The sequence below is a fragment of the Ambystoma mexicanum genome, chromosome 2q (genome assembly GCF_040938575.1).
Source record: "Ambystoma mexicanum isolate Mex_15411 chromosome 2q, UKY_AmexF1_1, whole genome shotgun sequence".
NCBI classification, from domain to species: domain Eukaryota; kingdom Metazoa; phylum Chordata; class Amphibia; order Caudata; family Ambystomatidae; genus Ambystoma; species Ambystoma mexicanum.
The window spans coordinates 322672650-322682640 of record NC_090924.1 but is presented as its reverse complement, the minus strand read 5'-3'; the positions used below and the strand labels follow the sequence as shown (position 1 = coordinate 322682640).

The window sequence follows — 9991 nt, the reverse complement described above, 5'->3', positions numbered from 1 at the left end:
TAGTATTTGGACTTACAATAAACGGACTTGCAGTCAAATGTGCTATCCGTTGACCCACTGACCCCCTTACCTTTTGTGTAATACTTTTGCTCTCAGTAGGGTTGTCCAAACTTCCCTTCTTAAAGCGGCTTTCTTATAAAAAATCCTAGAACTGCTTTTTGTGGCACACATGCCTCATATCCCGTTGCTCTTGATAAACTCACATCATCTCCCACCAGTACAAGCTGTAAAAGATTTCCAGGGCTTATCCAAGCAAACTAGATTTGGGTCGAAGGTTGACCAATCCTAAAATCAGCAGCAAAGTTAACATTGAAATCAGCCTCAGAATCTCTTAAAGGATGGTCCAACATTTGTTGCTTACAGGGATCAATTGGACAGCCTCTGGAACTGGCGCCATAAGCCACCTCCTGTTCTGCCTTGTCCTTGATACAGCCATGGGCCCACATACACTCAGAGGTACAGAGTTGTTCTCATGTCTATGGGTCTATTGTGATGTTCTCAGGCTTGCATCACCCAGCCATTGTGATGGGGAGGGGGTTGGTGTCATTTTGCAAGCACCCTGGAGCATGAATCTTTAAATATAATTGGCATTAAACCAACCCCTTTAGGACCAGATCAATACAGCAGCAAAGAATGCTTATTCACTGTTGTTTGCCTCTTCATTTCATACCACCCGATATCTAAATGGTGTTTTGACTTTCTGCCCTCTGACATAAGGACATTTGGTATGGCAAACCTTTGACTGGAGGTCCTAATCAATGGTTTGATTGACTCTCCCTTTGCGCTTGCTTCAGCAACACATGTACTAATATTGGAATGATAATGGGAAAATTAAATTGGCCCCTGCTCTAAAGGATGGCACGCACATTCGTAAAGCATTCACTATTTTTGGCACATGACAGGACAGAAACTTTCTTAATTTGCAAGGCTTTATTTTTTTAATACATCTTTTTTAATGAAGATTGAAATTGTATGTTCATACATATTACACGACAACACAATACATTTTGAGCCAAATTCAACACTAATGCCTCAGGAGCCTTTTACTTGTGAGTCCTATTGACTGAATGAACAGCCCCGTCGCCTTCAATTTCTTGGCTTGCACATTTAGAAGTGGCACGCGTCTTTTGATTTTTTTTTATCCCATTTTACCAAACTCAGTATTATCACTTTCCCCCTTGTTGTGCACTCCAGCGTAAACTGCTTTAAGGTGCTTTTTGCAAAAATCGCTCTGAACTACAGCTTTACTTGCTTCTAGGCCTTAATCTTTAATTGGAGCGGAGCGTTGTACTCCGGATTTGGCTGCTTTTAGTTTGAAAGTTACAGAAATCAAAAAAGAAATCAACAAACAGTTTCATTGTGAAATACCATTGTCACAATGTGCTGCAGTGCATGAAAACTTAAAATGAATGGTAGGGAGAGGAAGAGGAAGAGTGAGAGGGAAAGGGAGGTTTGTGGGGGGGAGAAAGAGTGAGGGCGGGAAGGAGGGAGGGTAGGAGGGAGGGGGAGTGAGAGAGACTGAGAGAGCGAAAAACAAAGAAAATATGATATTTGGGGGCTATGTGTTTGCATGGAAAAGATTTTAGGCTTTAAATCAAGTGGAAAGGGGCTCATTAGGGGCTCATTGGCTGGTATCTCAGCCTGTTGATGCTTTGTTGAGTTGCTTGGAACATGCAAGGAAGAAGACCTGAAGCACTCCCGACCAGGTTGCATGTCTCTACGTTACTGAAATCCCACAGACCTCCTCCCTGTGCCACAACGTTCTGGGCACTGAGCTCTGCAGTTGTTCCCCACAAGTCGCCAAGCGCCCCAGATTTACTTTCTCAGATTGGCTAGTTACTGCTACCCTAACTCGACCACTATATTTTCCCCAGATACTTGCTATTGTGGAGTAAGCAGGGCTAAGACAGAGGGAGAGGGGGTGTGCCTATGCAAATCATCTGCCAGGATCATCCCTGGGACGTCATTCCATCTCACCAGCTGACACCTGGGCAGCAGCAGGTAATTTGGAGAACAGAAATATTCGGACAGGCCACAAAGCAAAGGCTGGGCCGTTGATTGAGGATCCCTTTAGCCATGTCTCCCTAAGTTACCGAGGTCCAGAAAAACTCCACCCTCAGCTCTCATAGAGAGGTCCTTGGCCGATCGTGGCCGATCAGGGCAGTGAAGGGTCAGGGGTGACTGCACACTGCCTCACCTTTTCACTGCTTTCTACAGCGGTAATGCTTTTGCAGAAGCGGCCTGTACAAGTGATTTTGTTCTGCGCTGTGGGAAAGTGACATTTATCCACTGACATTAACCAAACTACTTGCGCTGTTCAACGCACATACATGCAGAGAAATAATGTTATGTTTTTTGGGGAAGGTCTAGAGTGTCCTGCTGATTATTTATTAAGCTGTACTCTGCTCTTGCTTTTACATAGAGTCTTCGCAGCCCAGGAATGTTTAAGGCATACTGTATGTCCCTCCCTTACAATGAAAACTCTGTTGAAAACACAGAGGTACATAGGAATGGATCTGTTAAGAAATGAAACAAAAAGCCTGGAAAAATGTCGAAACGGGTAGGATTTGGACTTACAATTAACGGACTCACAGTCAGATGTGCTATCCCTTGATCCACTGACTCCCTTTCCTTTGTGTAATCCTTTTGCTCTCACTAGGGTTTTCCAAAGTGGCTTTCATATAAAAGATCGTAGACCAGCATTTTGTGGCGCACATGCCTCATATCCCATTGCTCTTGATGAACTCACATCATCTCCCACCAATACAAGCTGTAAAAGATTTTCAGGGCTTAGCCAAGCAAACTAGACGTGGGTCGAAGGTTGAGCAATCCTTAAATCAGCAGCAAAGTTAACATTGAAATTAGCCTCAGAATCTCTTAAAGGATGGTCCAACATCTGATGCTTGCAGCGCGCGATGGGGCAGCCTGGGTGCTGACACCTTAAACCATCTCCTGTTGTTGCCTTGTCCTTGATCCAGCCATGGGCCCACATACACTCAGAGGTACAGAGTGTTTCTCATGTCTATGTGTCTGCTGTGATGCTCTCACGCGTGCCTCACCCAGCCATCGTGATGGGGAGGGGGTGTCAATTTGCAAGCATCCTGGAGCATGAATCTTTTTATCTTTAAATATAATTGGCATTAAACCAAACCATTTAGGACCAGATCAGTACAGCAGCAAAGAATGCTGGTGTATTGCTGTTTGCCTCTTAATTTCATACCATCCAACATCTAAGTTGTGTTTGGTCAAACGTTTGCCATATCAAATGTCCTTATGTCAAAGGGCAGAAAGTCCAGAGGTCCTAATCAATGGTTTGGTTGGCTCTCCCTTTGCGCTTGCCTTAAGGCGTCAGCACCAGAGGCTGCCCGATTGCGCCCTGCAAGCAATCAATGTTGGCCCATCCTTTAAGAGATTCTGAGGCTGATTTCAATGTTATTTTTGCTGCTGATTTAAGGATTGCTCAACCTTTGACCCACGTCTAGTTTTCTTGGCTATGCACTTGACATCTTTTACAGCTTGTATTGGTGGGAGATGATGTGAGTTTATCGGGAGCAACGGGATATGAGGCATGTGGGCCATAAAAAACAGGTCTTGGATTTTTTTTTTATAAGAAAGCCTCTTTAAGTAAGGAACTTTGGAAAACCCTGCTGAGAGCAAAAGGATTACACAAAAGGTAAGGGGGTCAGTGGGTCAAGGGATGGCACATCTGACGGTGAGTCAGTTTATTGTAAGTCCAAATTCTACCTGTTTCAACATTTTTCCAGGTGTTTGTTTAATTTCTTAACAGGTCCATTCCTATGTGCCTCAGCAACACATGTACTAATATTGGAATGATAATGGGAAAATGGAATTGGTTCCTGCTCTAAAGGATGACACGCACATTTTTAAAGCATTCACTATTGTTGGCACATGACAGGACAGAAACTTTCTTAATTTGCAAGTCTTTATTTTTTAATACATCTTTTTTACTGAAGATTGAAATTGTATGTTCATGCATATTACACGACAACACAATACATTTTGCGCCAAATTCAACACTAATGCCTCTGAAGCCTTTTACTTGTGAGTCCTATTCACTGAATAAACAGCCCAGTCCCCTTCAATTTCTTTACTTGTACTTTTAGAAGTGGCGCGCTTCTTTTGTTTTTCGATCCCATTCTACCAAACTCAGTATTATCTCTTTCCCCCTTGTTGTGCACTCCAGCGTAAACTGCTTCAAGCTGCTATTTGCAAACATCGCTCTGAACTACAGCTTTACTTGCTTCTAGGCCTTAATCTTTAATTGGAGCTGAGCATTGTACTCCGGATTTGGCTGCTTTTAGTTGGTTGATTTCTTTTTTGATTTCTGTAACTTTCAAACAGTTTCATTGTGAAATACCATTGTCACAATGTGCTGCAGTGCATGAAAACTTAAAATGAATGGAAGGGAGAAGAGGAAGAGTGAGAGGGAGAGGGAGCGGGGCGGGGGAAAAAGAGAGAGGGCAGGAGGGAGGGAGGGAGGTAGAGAGAGATAAAGAGAGAGAAAACAAAGAAAATATGGTATTTGGGGACTATGTGTTTGCATGGAAAAGAGTTTAGGCTTTAAATCAAGTGGAAAGTGGCTCTGTGGCTGGTATCTCAGTCTGTTGATGCTTTGTTGAGTTGCTTGGAGCATGCAAGGAAGGAGACCTGAAGCACTCCCCCCGACCAGGTTGCATGTCTCCAAGTTACTGATATCCCACAGACCTCCTCCCTGTGCCACAAAGTTCTGGGCACTGAGCTCTGCAGTTGTTCCCCACAAGTCGCGAAGCGCCCCAGATTTACTTTCTCAGAGTGGCTAGTTACTAATACCCCACCTTGACCACTGTATTTTCCCTAGATACTTGCTACTGTGGAGTAAAGCAGGGCTAAGAGAGAGGGAGAGGGGATGTGCCTATGCAAATCACCTGCCAGGATCCTGCCTGGTACGTCATTCCATCTCACCAGCTGACATCTGGGCTGCGGCAGGTAATTTGGAGAACAGACATATACGGACAGGCCACAAAGCAAATGCTGGGCTGTTGATTGAGGATCCCTTTAGCCATGTCTCCCTAAGTTACCGAGCTCCAGAAAAATTCCACCCTTAGCTCTCATAGAGAGGTCCTTGGCCGATCGTGGCCGATCAGGGCAGTGAAGGGTCGGGGGTGACTGTACACTGCCTCACCTTTTCACTGCTTTCTACACTGGTAATGCTTTTGCAGAAGTGGCCTGTACAAGTGATTCTGTTCTGCGCTGTGTGAAAGTGACATTTATCCACTGACATTAACCAAACTACTTGCGCTGCTCAACTCACATACATGCAGAGAAATCATTTTATGTTTTTTGGGGAAGGTATAGAGGGTCCTGCTGATGATTTATTAAGCTGTCTGCTACTCTTTCTTTTACATAGAGTCTTCGCAGCCCAGGAATGTTTAAGGCATACGGTATGTCCCTCGCTTACAATGAAAACAGAGGTACATAGGAATGGGTCTGTTAAGAGATTAAACAAAAAGCCTGGGAAATGTCGAAACTGGTAGTATTTGTACTTACAATAAACAGACTCGCAGTCAAATGTGCTATCGGTTGACCCACTGACCCCCTTACCTTTTGTGTAATACTTTTGCTCTCAGTAGGGTTGTCCAAACTTCCCTTCTTAAAGCGGCTTTCTTATAAAAAATCCTAGAACTGCTTTTTGTGGCACACATGCCTAATATCCCGTTGCTCTTGATAAACTCACATCATCTCCCACCAGTACAAGCTGTAAAAGATTTCCAGGGTTTATCCAAGCAAACTAGATTTGGGTCGAAGGTTGACCAATCCTAAAATCAGCAGCAAAGTTAACATTGAAATCAGCCTCAGAATCTCCTAAAGGATGGTCCAACATTTGTTGCTTACAGGGATCAATTGGACAGCCTCTGGAACTGGCGCCATAAGCCACCTCCTGTTCTGCCTTGTCCTTGATACAGCCATGGGCCCACATACACTCAGAGGTACAGAGTTGTTCTCATGTCTATGGGTCTATTGTGATGTTCTCAGGCTTGCATCACCCAGCCATTGTGATGGGGAGGGGGTTGGTGTCATTTTGCAAGCACCCTGGAGCATGAATCTTTAAATATAATTGGCATTAAACCAACCCCTTTAGGACCAGATCAATACAGCAGCAAAGAATGCTTATTCACTGTTGTTTGCCTCTTCATTTCATACCACCCGATATCTAAATGGTGTTTTGACTTTCTGCCCTATGACATAAGGACATTTGGTATGGCAAACCTTTGACTGGAGGTCCAAATCAATGGTTTGATTGACTCTCCCTTTGCGCTTGCTTCAGCAACACATGTACTAATATTGGAATGATAATGGGAAAATTAAATTGGCCCCTGCTCTAAAGGATGGCACGCACATTCGTAAAGCATTCACTATTTTTGGCACATGACAGGACAGAAACTTTCTTCATTTGCAAGGCTTTATTTTTTTAATACATCTTTTTTAATGAAGATTGAAATTGTATGTTCATACATATTACACGACAACACAATACATTTTGAGCCAAATTCAACACTAATGCCTCCGGAGCCTTTTACTTGTGAGTCCTATTGACTGAATGAACAGCCCCGTCGCCTTCAATTTCTTGGCTTGCACTTTTAGAAGTCGCACGCGTCTTTTGATTTTTTTTATCCCATTTTACCAGACTCAGTATTATCACTTTCCCCCTTGTTGTGCACTCCAGCGTAAACTGCTTTAAGGTGCTATTTGCAAACATCGCTCTGAACTACAGCTTTACTTGCTTCTAGGCCTTAATCTTTAATTGGAGCGGAGCGTTGTACTCCGGATTTGGCTGCTTTTAGTTTGAAAGTTACAGAAATCAAAAAAGAAATCAACAAACAGTTTCATTGTGAAATACCATTGTCACAATGTGCTGCAGTGCATGAAAACTTAAAATGAATGGTAGGGAGAGGAAGAGGAAGAGTGAGAGGGAAAGGGAGGTTTGTGGGGGGAGAAAGAGTGAGGGCGGGAAGGAGGGAGGGGGAGTGAGAGAGACTGAGAGAGAAAACAAAGAAAATATGATATTTGGGGGCTATGTGTTTGCATGGAAAAGATTTTAGGCTTTAAATCAAGTGGAAAGGGGCTCATTGGCTGGTATCTCAGCCTGTTGATGCTTTGTTGAGTTGCTTGGAACATGCAAGGAAGAAGACCTGAAGCACTCCCGACCAGGTTGCATGTCTCTACGTTACTGAAATCCCACAGACCTCCTCCCTGTGCCACAACGTTCTGGGCACTGAGCTCTGCAGTTGTTCCCCACAAGTCGCCAAGCGCCCCAGATTTACTTTCTCAGATTGGCTAGTTACTGCTACCCTAACTCGACCACTATATTTTCCCCAGATACTTGCTATTGTGGAGTAAGCAGGGCTAAAACAGAGGGAGAGGGGGTGTGCCTATGCAAATCATCTGCCAGGATCATCCCTGGGACGTCATTCCATCTCACCAGCTGACACCTGGGCAGCAGCAGGTAATTTGGAGAACAGAAATATTCGGACAGGCCACAAAGCAAAGACTGGGCCGTTGATTGAGGATCCCTTTAGCCATGTCTCCCTAAGTTACCGAGGTCCATAAAAACTCCACCCTCAGCTCTCATAGAGAGGTCCTTGGCTGATCGTGGCCGATCAGGGCAGTGAAGGGTCAGGGGTGACTGCACACTGCCTCACCTTTTCACTGCTTTCTACAGCGGTAATGCTTTTGCAGAAGCGGCCTGTACAAGTGATTTTGTTCTGCGCTGTGGGAAAGTGACATTTATCCACTGACATTAACCAAACTACTTGCGCTGTTCAACGCACATACATGCAGAGAAATAATGTTATGTTTTTTGGGGAAGGTCTAGAGTGTCCTGCTGATTATTTATTAAGCTGTACTCTACTCTTGCTTTTACATAGAGTCTTCCCTGCCAGGAATGTTTAAGGCATACTGTATGTCCCTCCCTTACAATGAAAACTCTGTTGAAAACACAGAGGTACATAGGAATGGATCTGTTAAGAAATGAAACAAAAAGCCTGGAAAAATGTCAAAACGGGTAGGATTTGGACTTAAAATTAACGGACTCACAGTCAGATGTGCTATCCCTTGATCCACTGACTCCCTTTCCTTTGTGTAATCCTTTTGCTCTCACTAGGGTTTTCCAAAGTGGCTTTCATATAAAAGATCCTAGACCAGCATTTTGTGGCGCACATGCCTCATATCCCATTGCTCTTGATAAACTCACATCATCTCCCACCAATACAAGCTGTAAAAGATTTTCAGGGTTTAGCCAAGCAAACTAGACGTGGGTCGAAGGTTGAGCAATCCTTAAATCAGCAGCAAAGTTAACATTGAAATTAGCCTCAGAATCTCTTAAAGGATGGTCCAACATCTGATGCTTGCAGCGCGCGATGGGGCAGCCTGGGTGCTGACACCTTAAACCATCTCCTGTTGTTGCCTTGTCCTTGATCCAGCCATGGGCCCACATACACTCAGAGGTACAGAGTGTTTCTCATGTCTATGCGTCTGCTGCGATGCTCTCACGCGTGCCTCACCCAGCCATCGTGATGGGGAGGGGGTGTCAATTTGCAAGCATCCTGGAGCATGAATCTTTTTATCTTTAAATATAATTGGCATTAAACCAAACCATTTAGGACCAGATCAGTACAGCAGCAAAGAATGCTGGTGTATTGCTGTTTGCCTCTTAATTTCATACCATCCAACATCTAAATTGTGTTTCGTCAAACGTTTGCCATATCAAATGTCCTTATGTCAAAGGGAAGAAAGTCCAGAGGTCCTAATCAATGGTTTGGTTGGCTCTCCCTTTGCGCTTGCCTTAAGGCGTCAGCACCAGAGGCTGCCCGATTGCGCCCTGCAAGCAATCAATGTTGGCCCATCCTTTAAGAGATTCTGAGGCTGATTTCAATGTTATTTTTGCTGCTGATTTAAGGATTGCTCAACCTTTGACCCACGTCTAGTTTTCTTGGCTATGCACTTGACATCTTTTACAGCTTGTATTGGTGGGAGATGATGTGAGTTTATCGGGAGCAACGGGATATGAGGCATGTGGGCCATAAAAAACAGGTCTTGGATTTTTTTTTTATAAGAAAGCCTCTTTAAGTAAGGAACTTTGGAAAACCCTGCTGAGAGCAAAAGGATTACACAAAAGGTAAGGGGGTCAGTGGGTCAAGGGATGGCACATCTGACGGTAAGTCAGTTTATTGTAAGTCCAAATTCTAACTGTTTCAACATTTTTCCAGGTGTTTGTTTAATTTCTTAACAGATCCATTCCTATGTGCCTCAGCAACACATGTACTAATATTGGAATGATAATGGGAAAATGGAATTGGTTCCTGCTCTAAAGGATGACACGCACATTTTTAAAGCATTCACTATTGTTGGCACATGACAGGACAGATACTTTCTTAATTTGCAAGTCTTTATTTTTTAATACATCTTTTTTAATGAAGATTGAAATTGTATGTTCATGCATATTACACGACAACACAATACATTTTGCGCCAAATTCAACACTAATGCCTCTGAAGCCTTTTACTTGTGAGTCCTATTGACTGAATAAACAGCCCAGTCCCCTTCAATTTCTTGACTTGTACTTTTTGAAGTGGCGCGCTTCTTTTGTTTTTCGATCCCATTCTACCAAACTCAGTATTATCTCTTTCCCCCTTGTTGTGCACTCCAGCGTAAACTGCTTCAAGCTGCTATTTGCAAACATCGCTCTGAACTACAGCTTTACTTGCTTCTAGGCCTTAATCTTTTATTGGAGCTGAGCATTGTACTCTGGATTTGGCTGCTTTTAGTTGGTTGATTTCTTTTTTGATTTCTGTAAATTTCAAACAGTTTCATTGTGAAATACCATTGTCACAATGTGCTGCAGTGCATGAAAACTTAAAATGAATGGTAGGAAGAGGAAGAGTGAGAGGGAAAGGGAGGTTTGTGGGGGGGAGAAAGAGTGAGGGTGGGAAGG

At 43.6% G+C, this 9991-nt stretch overlaps 2 non-coding genes across 2 annotated transcripts; both read left to right on the top strand.

The window, feature by feature from the left end:
* Positions 1-783: 783 nt before the first annotated feature.
* Positions 784-890, top strand: LOC138570562 (U6 spliceosomal RNA). Its single transcript, XR_011303602.1, has one exon. It is a non-coding gene; the product is annotated as a U6 spliceosomal RNA (small nuclear RNA).
* A 5424-nt stretch (positions 891-6314) lies between these two features.
* Positions 6315-6421, top strand: LOC138570561 (U6 spliceosomal RNA). The gene has a single exon (XR_011303601.1). It is a non-coding gene; the product is annotated as a U6 spliceosomal RNA (small nuclear RNA).
* Positions 6422-9991: the final 3570 nt, after the last annotated feature.